Raw genomic sequence first — 17,042 nt, 5'->3', positions numbered from 1 at the left:
GCACTGTACCCTAATACTTTTTGACATTCTATTTTCCATCAAAACTTTCAACGCGTTTTTCTTTCTTTCAAGAAATTTTATTTTTCTTTAATTTTTTGTATTCTGTATGAATTGAAAGATAAATTTACATCAAACGCAACAACGCGCCAGACGCCAGGACCAACAAGCTATTTCCAAAAATTCTGTATTGAGAGATACTTTCTACATGATAGCCTGTTGCATCAGAGGACTTCCCATTTTTTGCGTGTGCTAGAATGATGTTTCTTACGTCAGTGATAATTGGCACACAGACGGAGAATATCTATTTCTAGACATTATTGTTTCCAATGTTATCTTAGAGAATCATCCAAGCTTGTCCAATACATAGAGAAATGGTGCACAAGAAATATGACTTAATTCCATATTTTATTGATTTCTTTTCTTGGTATTATTTTTTTCCAGTTCAACGCCAGTGACACTTTTAGAAACGAAAACACCCCATACGCCATTGCCGCCTCTGGTACAGGAGGTTCAATATTGGTATAGATTTTCTGTAATTTTAAATCATTTAACTTTTGGCTTGTAGCCTTCTTTGGCTAGAATCCTAGTTTTTTTTCACCACAAATCGGCTCAAAACCCCCCGCCTTACAGTGGCACACTCTTTTTGCCTAAAATAAATGTCTATGTAAGCCATTTATTTTTTTATGATTAGCAGCACATTTTAGAAACGAACGCGCTCCATACGGAATTGCTGCGTCTGAAACAGGAGGTTCAATATCCGTATAAATTTTCGGTAATTGAAATCATTTATCTTTTAGCTGTTTAGCTTTCTTTGGCTAGAATTCTAGTTTTGTACCACAAATCGGCTGAAAACACCGCTTTGCAGTGACACAGTCTTTTTTGGCTAAAATAAATGTCTATATAAACCCTTTATTTTTTAGGATTAGCAGCACCTTTTAGAAACGAACGCACCCCATACGGCCTAGCTGCCTCTGAAACAGGAGGTTCAATATCCGTATAGATTTTCGGTAATCCTAAATCATTTGACTTTTGGCATTTCGGCCTTCTTCTGGCTAGAATTCTAGTTTTTTACCACAAATCAGCTGAAAACCATTGCTTTTCCCATGAATGCGATATTTGAGGAACAAAGGGGAAATTCTATTTCTGGAATCCTCCAGGTGATAATCAAAAGTGAGCGTTTTGTAGTGCCTGTTTGTCTTGTCATCTTGACAAATATCGACAAGAAAGACTAATCGCCAAAGGAGGTGAGTGGATGCGATTGTAGAAGACTCATTAGCACCATATCGTGCATTGCAAAACGTTCAAAGTGAAGGCTTCTTGGACCAGAAATATAAATATTAGCCCTAAGCCCTTTGTTTACAGGCATAATAGCCAATTTTCATCAAGACAGCTAACAGAGGATTACGAGTTGGAAAACCCTCAAATCCTGGTAGATTTTGAGAAATTCAGTATGCCCGGTCCCTTACATTTTCACGAATTGTGAATTTTTACCCCCTCTGAAATCTTTAAAATGCTTTGTAAACTTTGGAAGGGGGTTTTTCTGGGTTGAAACCAATAGTTAAATTCCAAGTATATGTCAAAAGGTCCATTTCCTAGTCAAATCCCATTTCCTTGATAACTAAATTAATTCTGAATATTTGCTGTAATTCCTAGAAGTTGACAAATTAAAACTAGAGCAGTTCCGTCAAATGTCCGGATGTGTATCTGCATATTGTGCTGAATATAAGTTACCAATTTAGATTATTTGAGTCAGTTCTAATTCTGTATCTGTCCTCGCCATATGTACATTCACTGTATTATATGTACAAATAAACATTTTATGCTCTAAACATAAACTATGTGATGGATAGAGATTCTAGACATCCTCCACCGGTAGAACCCAAATAATAGGCCAACGCTACCATAAGGCCCCAAACAGAAGAAGTCTCACTTTACAGAGAAGTAGACAATTCACAGAGAAGTGAACAAAGAGAGTTTACAAAGTGGTGCAGCGGTTTTGCCGGAGAGGATTGCAGTTCATACCATGTTTGAGGATTGCCGGTTTTTGCCGGAGAGGATTGCACATATCAAGCTAACATTTCCTTTTGAGGCCCGTCACCTAAATTGTCGTCGTAAGTTTCCTAACCTTCCAATTTTGGTAAAATTCATCTTTTCAACTATAATTGTGGCGTAGAGACTATCCGCTGAAAGCCGTTTTGGCTCGTGCAATATTGTGTTATTGATACGTGCCAAAAAACTTTTCATCGTTTGACGTCGGAAGTTAAAAAACTTGTTGCCGTTTGCATCGTCAAAGATTCCAGTTCCAGCTTTGAGGTTCCAGTTCAAGGTTCCAGCTTCAGTTCCAGCTTCCAGGATCCCGCTTCAATTTAAGGTTCCAGCTCCAGATTCCAGTTTTTGAGAAAAAGTGAAGAACGTTGAAGGACAATTTACGAAAGTAAGTCATGCATTTTAAGTTCGCACGCGAGTAGGAAATCTGTTAGGAGTGTTGAATAACGATTTTACCTTGTTTTTACAGCGTTGACTTAATTAATTTGTTTTACTCATATTTTTTTTCTCGTTTAAAATGAGCGTAATTCCAATTTTAGATCCTGAATTTGACAAAGATATTTCTTCGTCCTTTTTCAAAGAAATAAGAAATAAAGGTTTAAATGTCCCTTTGAATTTTGATTCTTCAATTCGGGATTATAATCCCACTTCAATCGTAAAATTTTTGACTACTGTGGGTAATTTAATGGCCAAAGAAAATGCCACTGTAAGAAGTAGTGTAAATATGGGGAATAATTCTGAGAATGATATAACAGATAAACCTATTGAGGATAAGAGCAACAAGGAGAATTTGAATCAAAGAGTAATTGGGCCAGTAATGGATCCCCTGGGAAATATTCCAGTTCTTGAAAATGCAAAATTTATAAAACCTTTTTTTAGGCAATTGAGAAGGGTAAAAGTATTGCTGGGCTGGTCAGAATCGCAGGTGATAGATGCAGTACCGCTTAGAGTAACAGGGTCATTGCTTAATTTTTTTGAGGATAGAGATTCCTCCAATATTATAAATTTAGAGGAACTTGAAAAGGAAATGACGCAAGCATATTTACCAGGAAAGACAGCTGGAAAAAAAAAAATTCAAAGATTTAGCTGAATTGAGGCAATCATCCAATGAAACAGTGTATCAGTTTTATAAGAGGGTGGAGATTGCCACAAAATCATATCGATCTGGGTATGGGGGATTAGTAGGTTTTTCTGATCGTATAGGCATGGATTGTTTTATTTAAGGCTCGAGACTAAAAATTGAGAGATATTTATTAAAATACCATAATGATTATGATTCTGATTATGATGCGTAGCATTTTAAAACTATTGAAAACGAAATTGCTGAAGAAAAGCAGGAATTTTTTCAGCAACCGTAGATACTGAATTTTGTTGGACAGAAGGAAGGACTCCGTCAGAACTGGCCTGACGTAAAACGTGACCAGGGGGATAGGTAGATTTTTTTTTTAGTGCAGGATGTAGGGGTCATATTAGGAATTTAAGCAGAAATTTTAGGACAAAAAAAAAGTTATGACGAGAAACTGAGAAATTTTTATAAGGCACTGATCTAGAAAGGTGTATTATCAAGAGAGACGAGAAATTTATTATTAGTAACCGACGTAATGAGGCGTTGTGTCGAGAGAGATGAGGCTGGTGAAGGGGCGAACTATGGTTGACCGAGGGACCAGATAACTGAGAATTTATTAGGAACCAAGGTAATGAGGCGTTGTGTCGAGAGAGATGAAGCTGGTGAAGGGGCGGACGACGGTCGACCGACACACCAGCGGTTAACGGGTTCAGAGGATCCTGGGAAAGGAAGGTCTGAGCGGTTAACGGGTTCAGAGGATCCTGGGAAAGGAAGGTCTGAGCTCCCATGGGCGAAGAGAGAGGTAGGCGTTGGAGCACCGAACCTCGAAAACCCTGCAGGTTTCGTACCATGGAAAATAGTCGACAGGGCGTAAAAGAGCGTGGCAGAAGTCGACAGGGCGGAAAAGAGTTCCGTGCCAGAGAAAAAATAGTCGACAGGGCGGAAAAGAGCGTGCCAGAAGTCGACAGGGCGGATAAGAGTTCCGTGCCAGGGAAAATGACATATAATAATTTTGTGTCTTAGCTGTTGAATATTTTTTACGACCTGTTTCTAAAAGAAAGTTTTCTTCATTGTTATCCGCTAGGAGGCGTTGGCAAGGTCAAAGGGATCCCTAGAACAGCTAAAATAGTCTTGCCAAGTGTCCTAGTAGATTCGGCAATAAAACTGGTTCATGATCACTTACTCATTGGTGGTCACATGTCAATGGAGAAGACATTAGATCGAGTGAGCCATATCTTTGTATTTGATAGAATGGGTGCAAAAGTTCGAGAGTATTGCGAGAACTGTAATTTGTGCTTGCGTAGGAATAAAATGCATCGGAACGTCAAACCTACGTTAGGAAAAAAAATTGATATGATCAATAAACCTAATATTGCCACTAGTAAAGTAAAATCTAATGACAAAGAGAAAAACAGCAACGGTTATAGCTTATGTCAACGTCCGGGTGAGAAACTTTTGGTAGTTCAAAATTGTCTTGAGCAACCAGTAATAACAAATAAATCAATATCAGAGGAATAAAAAATTGTAGAATTGGAGTTAGAGTGGGCATTGGAGAATCGATTCAACATCATCTGTATACCAGATTCCAGTGGAGACTCCAGCAGTAACTTCAGGAATAATGGAGGATAGCTCTGTTTCTAGCGTACAGCATGAGGTTCAAATGGAGCCTAGTCTAGTTAGTGTAGAGATAGATAAAGGGGAAATAGAGGCTAAAGTAGGCTCAAGTGGAGAATCAAGTAGTCTTAGGAGAAGCAATAGGAAAACAAGAAATAAACCTCCAGGTTATTATAGAGAGTATTGAAACAATTATAGAGATAAGGAGAGTAAGATGATTATAGAGATCATTGTGTTATTGCAGTATAAACGGTGTTGGGACTTGATGTCAAGTCAAAATGAGGATGTAGCTAATTTTTACGGTGATTAACTGGACAGGAGAAGTGCCTTCTTTGAACTAGGAAAAACAAAGATATATAAATGACGAGTGAAAGATGCGTGACCAACTTTTCTCAAGTGATGTATTTACTTACGTTTGATATCTTATGAATAGTAAAAGAACCGCATAATTTGGAAAAAGAAAGAATTAAAGCTTTGGGTAAAAGGAAAGTAAAGAAAAATCTCATTGTGTTTCAGTTGAAGATTATCATTTTTGTTTAAGTTTTCCGTGCAAATTTAAGATCTTTTAAAAGATATTCTGACGATGTGCAAATTTTCCTGTTAGGTGTAGCTATGCGACTTTTATGCGAACTCAGCAGGACAATATAAAGAGAAATGAAAGTGCCAATTGGAAAAATATAATATCTTGTGTCTTGTTGATTCACTTTAGTGTCAGTATTTTATTTTATGTTCTTTTTAAGTGTACCTTTGTTTGAGGATATAAAATCGTTTTTTTTTTTGAAAAAAAAAGATTTTGAAAACCCCGGGGAAAATCTTTAAACTTTGGAAGTGGGTTTTTATGGGTTGAAAACAATAATTAAAATTCTAAGTATATTTCAAAAGGTCCATTTCCTAGTCAAATCCCATTTCCTTGATAACTAAATTAATTCTGAATATTTGCTGTAATTCCTAGAAGTTGACAGATTAAAAATAGAGCAGTTCTGTCAAACGGCCGGATGTGTATCTGCATATTGTGCTGAATATATGTTACAAATTTAGATTATTTGAGTCAGTTTTAATTCTGTATCTGTCCTCGCCATATGTACATTCACTGTATTATATGTACAAATAAACATTTTATACTCTAAACATAAACTATGTGATGGTTAGAGATTCTAGACATCCTCCACCGTTAGAACCCAGATAATAGGCCAACGCTACCATCAGGCCCCAAAGAGGCCTTTACAGAGAACTTTACAGAGAAGTAGACAATTCACAGAGAAAAGAACACAGAGAGTTTACAGCTTTTCTTTTGTATTTCTATTCAAAGAGTTACAAGGGGTTGATATTAGGGGTCAATTTTTAGGCTCTATTTTATTATTTTAAAGGCTTTTAATGAAAATATCCCGTTTCTTTGAATACAAGTTAGATTTTCATTCCCCCCCCCCTCCAAAAGAATTTCTTTTAACATCTCCACCTTAACTTTTAAGCTGTAGAACATATACTCCATTTTATTCACACCACAGCGTCATTATTTGACACCCCATTTATCATTTCTAAGACATTTCTTGTTAAAAATTATGCTTCAATTCAGTGATTCATGTTTTTGCAAGCCAAGCCCATCATGATTCTCCACAAAACACTCCACACCACAACGGAATTATGCGCCTGTCACCCACCTCAACAACCCCCCCCCCCCCCAGAAGACATTTTCAATTTTCCTACAAAAAATAAGCTTATGAATCTAAATTAAACAGTGGTTTTATTTGAACAGCGAAACTTGGCATTTCATTGCCAGAACGTAATACCCAAGCAATTTACACCACACTGCCACAATATTCCTGCACTGCGACACCCCTTGACATCAAATAATCCCCTCCAAGACATATTTTCAAACATTTCTTGTTAAAAATTATGCTTCAACCCATTGGTTCACGTTTTCGCAAGCCATTCACCGTATCAGCCAAAAACTAATGATTTCTAAGATTTTTCCCTGAGTCTTCAAAAATTGTGAAGTTCTTTGACTACTACCTCACACTAATCAATTTTACCAGCTTGAATTTTCCATTTTCCACATATTTTCATTGAAAAAGCATCAAATTCTACATTTCTTGTAGATAAACGTCTGAAACCTTCACACTATAATTTTTTGATGTGCTGTATCTGATGTGCTATATCACTTTTATCAAGACCCGTTACACCCTTTGGAGGTATTTCCCCTTTTTCAAAAATCAAATCTGCTTCAATAGAATACAAAACTTAGATTTTTCACTGATACAGTAAATAAGCAATGATTTTCTATGATTTTCCCTAGCTCTTCACGAAACTGTGAAGTTCTTTGACTACGACCTGACACTCATCAATCTTACCAGGCTGAATTTTCCATTTATTTTTTTACATATTTTCATCGAAAAGCACAAATTCTACATTTCTTGCAGATAAGCACCTTGGGGTTATTCTTGGAGTACCATCCTTTCTTGGCTTTAATATTTCTTGGCGATAACGCATAATCACGTTTTATGGAGGTAAAAGAAGGCTAAAACTTATATTCTGTACACGAGTCAGTTTTCTCTCTTCTTGCTTTATAAAAACGTCAGGAATTATGATTGTTCTTGGACCACCAGCCTTTCTTGACTTTAATATATCTTGACGATAAGGCATAGTTGCGTTTTGTGGAGGTAAAGGAAGACTAAAACTAATATTATTTATACGAGCCGTTTTTCTTTAAAGTAGTAAGTTTTTCTTACCAATAACAAATTTTTTCTAAGAAGTAACAAGTTTCCTCTTAATATTAACAAAAGTTTTATTTAATACTAACAAAATTTTTCTTAGAAGTAACATTTTATTCTTAACAGTAACAAATGTTTTCATGGAAGTAACAAGTTTTTTTAACACTAAAAATTTTTTTCTTAGAAGTAACACGTTTTATTAATACTAACAATATATTTCTTAGATGTAACATATTCTTCTTAATAGTAAAAATTTTTCTTGGAAGTAACAGGAATTTCTTAATAGTAACACATTTTTTCTAATAGTAGCAAGTTTTCTGTCAAAGGCAACAAATTTTTATAACAAGTTTTCTGTTAATGGTAACAAGTTTTTTCTTAGAAGTATCAAGTTTTCTCTTAATACTAACAAAAGTTTTACTTAATACTAACAAAATTTTTCGCAGAAGTTACATGTTCTTCTTAATAGTAAAACTTTTTCTTGAAAGTAACAGGTTTTTCTTAATAGTAACAATTTTTTTAACTGTAGCAAGCTTTTTTTTCAAAGGTAACACATTTTTATTAGAAGTAACAATTTTCTGTTAATGGTAACAAGTTTTTTCTTAGACGTAGAAAGTTTTTCTTAACACTGACAAATTTTTCCTTAGAAGTAACAGGTTTTTTCTTAATGCTAGCCAAAATTGTACTTAATACTAACAAAATTTTTCTTAGAAGTACCATGTTCTTCTAAATAGTAAAAATTTTTCTTGGAAGTAACAGGTTTTTCTTTATAGTAACAAATTTTTTCTAATAGTATCAAGTTTTCTGTTAGTGATAACAAATTTCTCTTAGAAGCAGCAAGTTTTACTGAACACTAACAAATTTGTCTTAGAAGAAGCAAGTTTGTCTTATCACTATCAAATTTTTTCTCAGAATTAACAAGTTTTTTCTTAATACTAACAAAGTTTTAATTAATACTAACAAATTTTTTTCTTAGAAGTAAGAAGTTCTTCTTAATAGTAACAATTTCTCTTAGAAGTAGCAAGTTTTCTGTCAAAGGTAACAAATTTTTCTTAGAAGTAACAAGTTTTTTCTTAACGGTAACAAGGTTTTTCTTAAAAAGGAGCAAGTTTCTCTTAACAATAAAAATATTTTTCTTAGCAGTAGCAAGTTTTTCTTATTACTAACAAATTTTTCTTAGGAGTATCAAGTTTCCTCTTAATATTAACAAAAGTTTTACTTAGCAATAACAAAAATTTTCGTAGAAGTAACATGCTCTTCTTATTAGTAACAATTTTTTCTTGGAAGTAATATGTTTTTCTTAAGAAGTATCAAATTTTTTCTAATAGTAGCAAGTTTTCTGTCCAAGGTAGCAAATATCTCTTAGAAGTAACAATTTTCTGTTAATGGTTACAAGTTTTTTTCTTAGAAGTAGCAAGGTTTTCTTAAGACTGAATAATTTTTCCTTTAAAATAAAAAGTTTTTTCCTAATCCTAACAAAAGTTTTATTTAATACTAAAAACATTTTTCGTAGAAGTAACAAGTTCTTCTTAATACTAACAAACTTTTTCTTGGAAGTAACAGGGTTTTCTTAATAGTAAAAGAATTTTCTAATAGTAGCAAGTTTTCTGTCAATGGTGACAAATTTAACTTTGAAGTATCAAGTTTTTCCACAGAAATTCTAATATCGCCCCAAATACTTGTTATAGAATAAAAAAGTTCAATCAAACCCAAAATCAATCCTACAAAGTAAGGCTTGTTTCTCTTCGTTGAGGATATTCAGAATTAAAGTGGAGTTTTTCTATTCTCAGGAAAAATTCAGAATCGAAGTATAAGTTTTTCTCATCTCAGGAAAAAATCTGGAATCGGAGTATAACTTCTTTCTCTTCTATGGAAAATCCGAAACAGAACTTGAACTTTTTTGAGAAATCTCAGAATTAAAGCGGAGCTTTCTCTCTTCTTGGGAAAAAATTCAGAATCGGGGCATAAGATATACTATCTTGTAGGGGAAAAAATCAGAATAAAACTTAAAATTGTGTCTTTTCTTCGAGAAAATTCAAGTGACATGAGACTTCTTTCTCTTCTTTAGGAAAATTCAGAATTGAACTGGAACTTTTTCTATGACATAGATAATTTCGGAGACCATGCTGCTTTTCCATACAGTCAAATATGCAGTGACCGTCATTATTTGGTCAAATCATCCCCATAAATATGAAGTAAAAAATTACGGAGACCACACTGCCTTTCCACGACGTTAAATAAATAGAAGTTCAAATAGGGATTAAATCCTTTTAATAGACAGTGATAAAATTTCACAAAAAATACTAGATATTTCGGTCACTTATGCAGTGTAGTATTTTTGTGACATTTTATCACTGTTTGTGAAAATCACTATCTATTTAAAGGATTTGATCCCTATTTAAACTTTTATTTATTTAACTTTTTCTATTTTTTGGAAAAATTCAGAACAGAACTCGAACTTTTCTTTCTTCATTGAAAAAATTCAGAAATGAAGTGGAACTTTTTCTCTTCTATGGTGAATCAAAAAACCGATAAATATCTTTTTATCTTCCCTGGGGAAAAAAAAATTCAGAATTGCAACGTAACTTCTTTCGACTTAGGATTTTTTTGTAGGGTTGTGCCGTGGTTTATCTTGCCTATGTTACCTCTGTTTATGTTTCAAAGTGCATTTTGGATTTTTTCATTTGAAATGTATGAATTAGGATATTTTTATAGTGTTGTGTCGTGGTTTATCTTGTTAGTGTTACCTCTGTTGATCTCTCAGTGCATCTTTGAATTTTTTCGTTTGAAACATATGACTCAGGCACTCGTGTACAGAATATAAGTTGTAGTCTTCTTTTACCTCCACAAAACGCGATTATGCATTATCGTCAAGAAATATTAAAGCCAGGAAAGGCTGGTGTTCCAAAAAAAATCATAAGGTGCTAATCTACAAGAAATGTAGAATTTGGTGCTTTTCGATGAAAATATGTTCTTGATGAAAATTGGTTATTATGCCTATAAACAAAGGGGTTAGGGCTAATATTCATATATCTGGTCCAAGAAACCTTCACCTTGAACATTTTGCAATGCACGATGTGGTGCTAATAAAAGTTTTCTAAAATCGGATCCATTCACCTCCTTTGGCGATTAGGCTTTCGTGTCAATATTTGTCAAGATAAAAAGATGAACACACTCAAAACGCTCGCTTTTGATTATCACCAGGAGGGTTCTAGAAATAGAATTTCCCCTCTGTACCTCAAATATCGCATTCGTGGGAAACACACAATGGTTTTCAGCTGATTTGTGCTACAAAACTAGAATTCTACCCAGAAGAATCCCGAAAAGCTAAAAGTCAAATGATTTAGAATTACCGAAAATCTATACGGCTATTGAATCTCTTGTTTAAGAGGCAGCAATGTCGTATGGGGCGCGTTCGTTTCTAAAAGTTGCTGCTAATCCTAAAAAATAAAGGATTTACATAGACATTTATTTTAGCCAAGAAAGACTGTGTCACTATAAAGCGGGGTTTTCAGCAGATTTGTGGTAAAAAAAAATTCTAGTCAAAGAAGGCTGAAAAGCAAAAAGTTAAATGATTTAGAATTACCGAAAATCTATACGGATATTGAACCTCCTGTTTCAGAGGCGGCAATGGCGTATGGGGTGTGTTCGTTTTTAAAATGTGGAGTGGCTTCGAACTGGGAGAAAATATTACCAAGAAAAAAATTAATAAAATATGGAATTAAATCATATGTCTTTTGCACCATTTCCCTATGTATTCTAAAAACTTAGATCATTCTCTAAGAAAACATTGGAAACAATAATGTCTACAAATAAATATTCTCCGTCTGCATGCCAATTATCACAGACGTAAGAAACATGTCATTCCAGCATGCGCTAAAACTCGGAATTTCTCTCACACGCAATAGGCTACCATGTAGAAAGTATTCCTCGATAAAAAATTTTAAAAATAGCTTGTTGGTCCTGGCGGCTGAAGCGTTGTTCCTTTGGATGGAAATTGATCTTTCAAGTCCTACCGAGGACAAAGAACTAAAGAAAAACACGTCTCTAAAGAAATAAAAAAACACGTTGAACGTTCCGACGAAAAATAGAATCCATGTTAATGTATAATAATAATATATTTACAATAAATCCTGGTATGATTCTATCATCCTAAATAAAGCTATTAAGTCATACACGATGGCGTCATCCTCTATTACACCTGGTCACGGGAATCCCGGGTGTCATGGGAATCCTACCAGCTGTGTTCCTTTTAATACTGCAACAAGATTACGTCAACTTGGTCACGGAAACAGGGCATGCCGTGGAAATCTTGCCAGTTGTGTCATGGAATCCACAGGGGAGTCGTGGGAATCTTGCCAGCCGGCTGGTAGAAACAGGGACCGGTAGAAACGAGGACCGCTTGTATTCCGGGGGTACTGACCACTTGACGTTATTGGGCCTCCACTAATTCCAGTGCAGATACATTAAGTCCAACTTTTGAGCATCAGAACTTTGGTCACGGTTATCAAAGAACTCCAGACTAATGTCAAGTAAGGTGATTATGGGCGCCATGACTGAGAGGCCTTCTGAATGGTGGTCTATTCCATAAAAGAGATTATTAATGCTTTGGCTTAGAAGTTATTCTTATGTCTTAAGCAAGTTCATTTGAAAAGCTGGTTTCATTCACAAATACGGCCCTGGCCTTTCCTCTTAAGTCCTTTTTCCTTAACTGTTTTTCTAACACAGGAGTTCTGGCGCCTTTTTCCTTTTTCAAGTCGGCCACGGCCTTTCCTCTTAAGTCCTCTTCCTTTAACTGTTTTTCTAACACAGGAGTTCTGGCACCTTTTTCCTTAGACCATGGCCAAAAAAACGACCTAATTCATATTCTTACGTTTTATTAAAATTTAACTGTATTTCAAAACCTTAAATTCCAAAATGGATTTTCAATTCTTGTAACCTTCAAGGCAGCATAATTGTCAGGCATATTTCATATTTTATTTGATTATTACGCTTATTCCAAGAGGAGATAGGAGAACTGATTTCAGAGTCATCATTCTCCTTTCTTTGCAGGCCTTAGGAGAAAGGACTTGGTTCAAAAAATGGAAAAATGAAACGAGGCGTCAGAAGATAGGGGACAAACAACGCAACTATCGTTGTCCATCAATCCGTTCTTAAATAACTCATACCTCATACCTGGCCCTTATTGATGGCCTTTACATGAGCCTTATTGATGGTTAAAATGAGCTACAATCGTAGGAGCTGTTTTTTTTTCAGTTTGAGTTATGAGATTAGAAAGTTGGTAATATTACAGCCGCCACTGTAACTCATGTCTTTTATCCGTTTTCATACCTCATGTTCATCAATAATCCTCTTCTCTTATTCAACAAGGATTTTGTGGCCCTTATTGATGGTTAAAATGAGCAACAGTCTTAGGAGCTGATTTTTTCAGTTTGAGTTATGAAATTAGAAAGTTGGTAATATTAAAGCCGTCACTGTAACTCATGTCTTGTATCCGTTCTCATATCTCATGCTCATCAATAATCCTCTTCTTTTACTCAACATGGATTTTGTAGCCCTTATTGATGGTTAAAATCAACAACAATAGTAGGAGCTGTTTTTTTTTCAGTTTGAGTTGTGAGATAAGGAAGTTGGTAATATTAAAGCCACCACTGTAACTCATGTCTTGTATTCGTTTTCATATCTCATGCTCATCAATAATCCTCTTCTCTTATTCAACAAGGACTTTGTGGCCCTTATTGAAATTTAAAATGAGCAAGAATTGTATGAGCTGTTTTTTTCTCAGTTTGAGTTGCGAGATTAGAAAGTTGGTAATATTAAAGTCGCCACTGTAGCTCATGTCTTGCATCCGTTTTCATACCTCAAACTCATCAATAATCCTCTTCTCTTATTCAACAAGGATTTTGTGGCCCTTATTGATGGTTAAAATGAGCAACAACCGTAGAAACAGTTTTTTTCCGTTCGAGTTACGAGATTAGAAAGTTGGTAATATTAAAGCCACCACTGTAGCTCATGTCTTGTATCCGTTTTCATACCTCAAACTCATCAATAATCCTCTTCTCTTATTCAAGAAGGATTTTGTGACCCTTATTGATGGTGAAAATGAGCAATAATCGTAGAAGCAGTTTTTTTCCGTTTGACTTATGAGATTAGAAAGTTGGTAATTATAAAGCCGCCAGTGTAAATCATGTCGTGTATACTTTTTCATTTCTCACGCTCATCAATATTCCTCTTATCTTATTCAACAAGGACTTTGTGGCCCTTATTGAAATTTAAAATGAGCAAGAATTGTATGAGCTGTTTTTTTCTCAGTTTGAGTTACGAGATTAGAAAGTTGGTAATATTAAAGCCGCCACTGTAGCTCATGTCTTGCATCCGTTTTCATACCTCAAACTCATCAATAATCCTCTTCTCTTATTCAACAAGGATTTTGTGGCCCTTATTGATGGTTAAAATGAGCAACAACCATAGGAGCAGGTTTTTTTCAGTTTGAGTTATGAGATTAGAAAGTTTGTAATAATAAAGCAGCCACTGTAACTCATGTCTTGTATCCGTCTTCATTTCACTCCATCTTTCCCAAGAAACTAAAGAACCCTGCCTTTCTATGTGTTTTGAATTTAAGGGGAAAGGGCCAGTTAGAATATCAGTATATTCATTTCCAAAAATCACTAAGCAAATAAAAACTCTCGGACAAAAGACTACTCTGCTATACAGCATAGCTTCTCTCACATAGCTAAGGACTTATGACGGCTGCTATGAACAAAAAGTTTTAAAATTTCATAACTTCACTGAGGTATTAAAGAAAGTTAGTGTATTGCTACGGTTTACAAATAAACTATTCTATTAGAATTTGAAGTGAAATCAAGTATTTACACCATTGTTGAGGTTTTCATGTTAGCCAACAAGGTGGAAAATAATTGTAGATCTACTCCCAACAGGAAACTGATCTGGATGATTATCATCAATGCAATGGTCTTAGATGGCTAATGTTTTTCATTCTAAAAAAAAGGTGTATAAAATTACAACTGAAAGGCCATTCATCAATAATTACGTAGACTGGAATGGTTTTGCCAGGAATGAGATTAGCTAAATACCATTTACCCCTGCCTCAACAACGGAAACATAAGGAGTTAAATGACCATCTTCATCAACTGCATGCAATGTTTTTTTTTAATGATAAAGAGAGTGTAGACAGTTTTGTTTTGCCATTAAGATACCTCTCAATATGCAATGCACTTTCTTTTTAAATATCCCCGAGTCATGTCGAGTCAAATACTAGCAACAAAGGTTACGCAGCTTTCAACCTGATTAAACATAATCATAATATGTATGAAATAAGACTTGCCAGAGACTCGAGCAAAGGGTTGGAATGACCAAGGGAATTACAATCCTCGGCTAAGAACAAGACAGAGATCTTAAAAGTGTAGGACCTAAACAGATATATAAAAGATCTGTAAATGGGAGAAATTTTATTGCTCTGCAGCAGTTTATATATAATAAACTTTATCATATTTGATAATATATATCAAATATATATAATATAATATATAATATACAATATAAATATATAATATATAAACTTCAACAATATTTGTTGTATATACAACAAAAAATGAAGGGGGCTGCTTTGATCAAGACCCTAAACTCTTAAAAAAAATTCTTTGGACATTTCGGGAGGGGCCAAGGCCCCTTTCTAAATACGTCACAGTTACAAATTACCTTGTTTAACAGCGGTGATGCCTATCAGCATGGGAGATTCCATAGTTTGCCAATTGAGCCAAATACATTCAATATCTCTTGACTGTTCCAAGCGGTTAGAAGTCTCTAGAATCTAAAAAATTAATTATTCATTATATGGTAGCCTATTATAAGTCATAATAATATGGTTTTACCATAATTATTTAGTAAATTATTATAAGGTATCATATCTTCAAAAAGAGATGACCGAGCACAAAACCTAGAAAATGGTTGGGAGATAAAAGCATAAAAAGCATAGAAATTCCAATGTCCAAAACCATCTTATTTATAATCTCCTTTTCATTGTGACCAACTGCAATAAAATTGTATTTTTCTAAATGGTCTCATCCCAAAGTGGGAGGACATCTACTCTGCTGCCCACTTGATAGAAGATTGGAGGCTACTCACTGACGCTCTGTGTGCCTCTAGAGGCACTGGAGGAACTAAGGTATAAGGTAATATATTGTACATGGATTGGATTTTTTTTTCAACCGAAGGAATAACTATTGGACTTATTTATTCAATGGACTTTTTGCCAGTATTTATTTACGTATAGCGAAGTACCGATTACCGATTATTTAGCGGTACATCAAGTCTGTTGCATAACAATCAATTGGTGTAATCGTCATGTTTAGTGTTTTTTTTTTTTTTAAGGGTCAATGGTTCTCTGCTGGAGACGGACAAAGATCAAGGGTATACCTGCTTGGGAACCCAGTTATCTGGTCCAGTAATATTTTAATTATGGGATTCTACTTGATCATGGTTGGCATCAACAAGTTTCGAGAAAAAAGGGGATATGTCCCATCAGATAGACAGAAGTTGCTGCAAAATCGAGTATATCACGCCTGTGGTTGGCTTTTTGTTGAGTGGCTTTTACATTACGTGCCATTTTGGTCAATGGGTCGTGTACTTTATTTTCATCATTACTTCCCGGCCCTTCTGTTTGCATCAATGCTGTCTGGTGTGATTTTGGACTACCTTATGGAAACAATACCTGAATTAGTCCCACGAAGGCGTCTTATGTCATCTGCTTATCAAATACTATTTATGTCCGTTCTGGGGGTGCTTGTTTACAGTTTCTATATATTTTCGCCTTTGGTATATGGTTTCAGCTCGTTGCCATCTACAGATCCAAACAGTACACTTTATGGATTAAAATGGTTACCCACATGAGAGTTCAAGTTGAAAATTTTTGCTAGATCCGTTTTGAATCTGACGTTTTGTTAACTTTTATCATTAAATATCTGACAAAAAAAAAAAAAAAAAAAAAAAAAAAAAAAAAAAAAACCAATGCTTCATTTACCTAGATGGTCCAATTGGATCAATATGTTTTGTAAGTCACTTGGCTGTGCTGGGAACATTCTGGTGAAATGTTGGTCCCTTACAAGCAAGCCAGTCTAAGTGCCCTTAATCTGAAGACTTCCAACTGGCATGCGTTCACAGGTGACGGTAGGGAAGAGAGACAGGCCCTTCCTTATAAGAAAAGGAAAGATTAAATATTTCATACATTAGGAACAAAGCTTTTGTGCATATGCCCAACTTTATGTTTTGGTTTATATAGAATGAAATGATTTTCGAAATTTCGCTGATGAGCAGTGAGATTTATTTCAAAACGGTCATTCATTTCAAAAATAGTTAAACAGCCTACAAACACCAGATAACTTGCATACTTTAATTTCCATTAATATTGCTACAACAAACTTGTATAATGTTAGATAAATTAGAAAAAGCCAAACCCCTTCAATGCACAAAAAGAGTTAGAACCCTCCAAAATAGAAACCTATTTATGCTTAAGTTTTTTTTACTTATTTATTTATGGGCACTCAATTAATTAATGGCTTAATTAATTGAACTAATGAACTACCTACTTAACG

General features: G+C 34.7%; 1 protein-coding gene and 1 long non-coding RNA gene across 2 annotated transcripts in view; one reads left to right on the top strand and one right to left on the bottom strand.

Annotated features, from left to right (window-relative positions):
• LOC148945742 (uncharacterized) overlaps positions 1-17,042 on the top strand; it is a 382,959-nt gene that overhangs the window by 68,659 nt on the left and 297,258 nt on the right. The window lies entirely within an intron of this gene.
• LOC148945744 (uncharacterized) overlaps positions 1-17,042 on the bottom strand; it is a 45,331-nt gene that overhangs the window by 13,239 nt on the left and 15,050 nt on the right. The window contains exon 2 of the long non-coding RNA XR_016142570.1: positions 15,151-15,262. This is a non-coding gene — a long non-coding RNA (uncharacterized LOC148945744). The remainder of the gene's footprint in view (positions 1-15,150; positions 15,263-17,042) is intronic.

The sequence above is a fragment of the Artemia sp. Qi Xiang Cuo genome, chromosome 12, assembly GCF_049724085.1.
Source record: "Artemia sp. Qi Xiang Cuo chromosome 12, ASM4972408v1, whole genome shotgun sequence".
Taxonomy (NCBI): domain Eukaryota; kingdom Metazoa; phylum Arthropoda; class Branchiopoda; order Anostraca; family Artemiidae; genus Artemia; species Artemia sp. Qi Xiang Cuo.
This window is presented reverse-complemented; position numbering and strand designations above follow the sequence as displayed.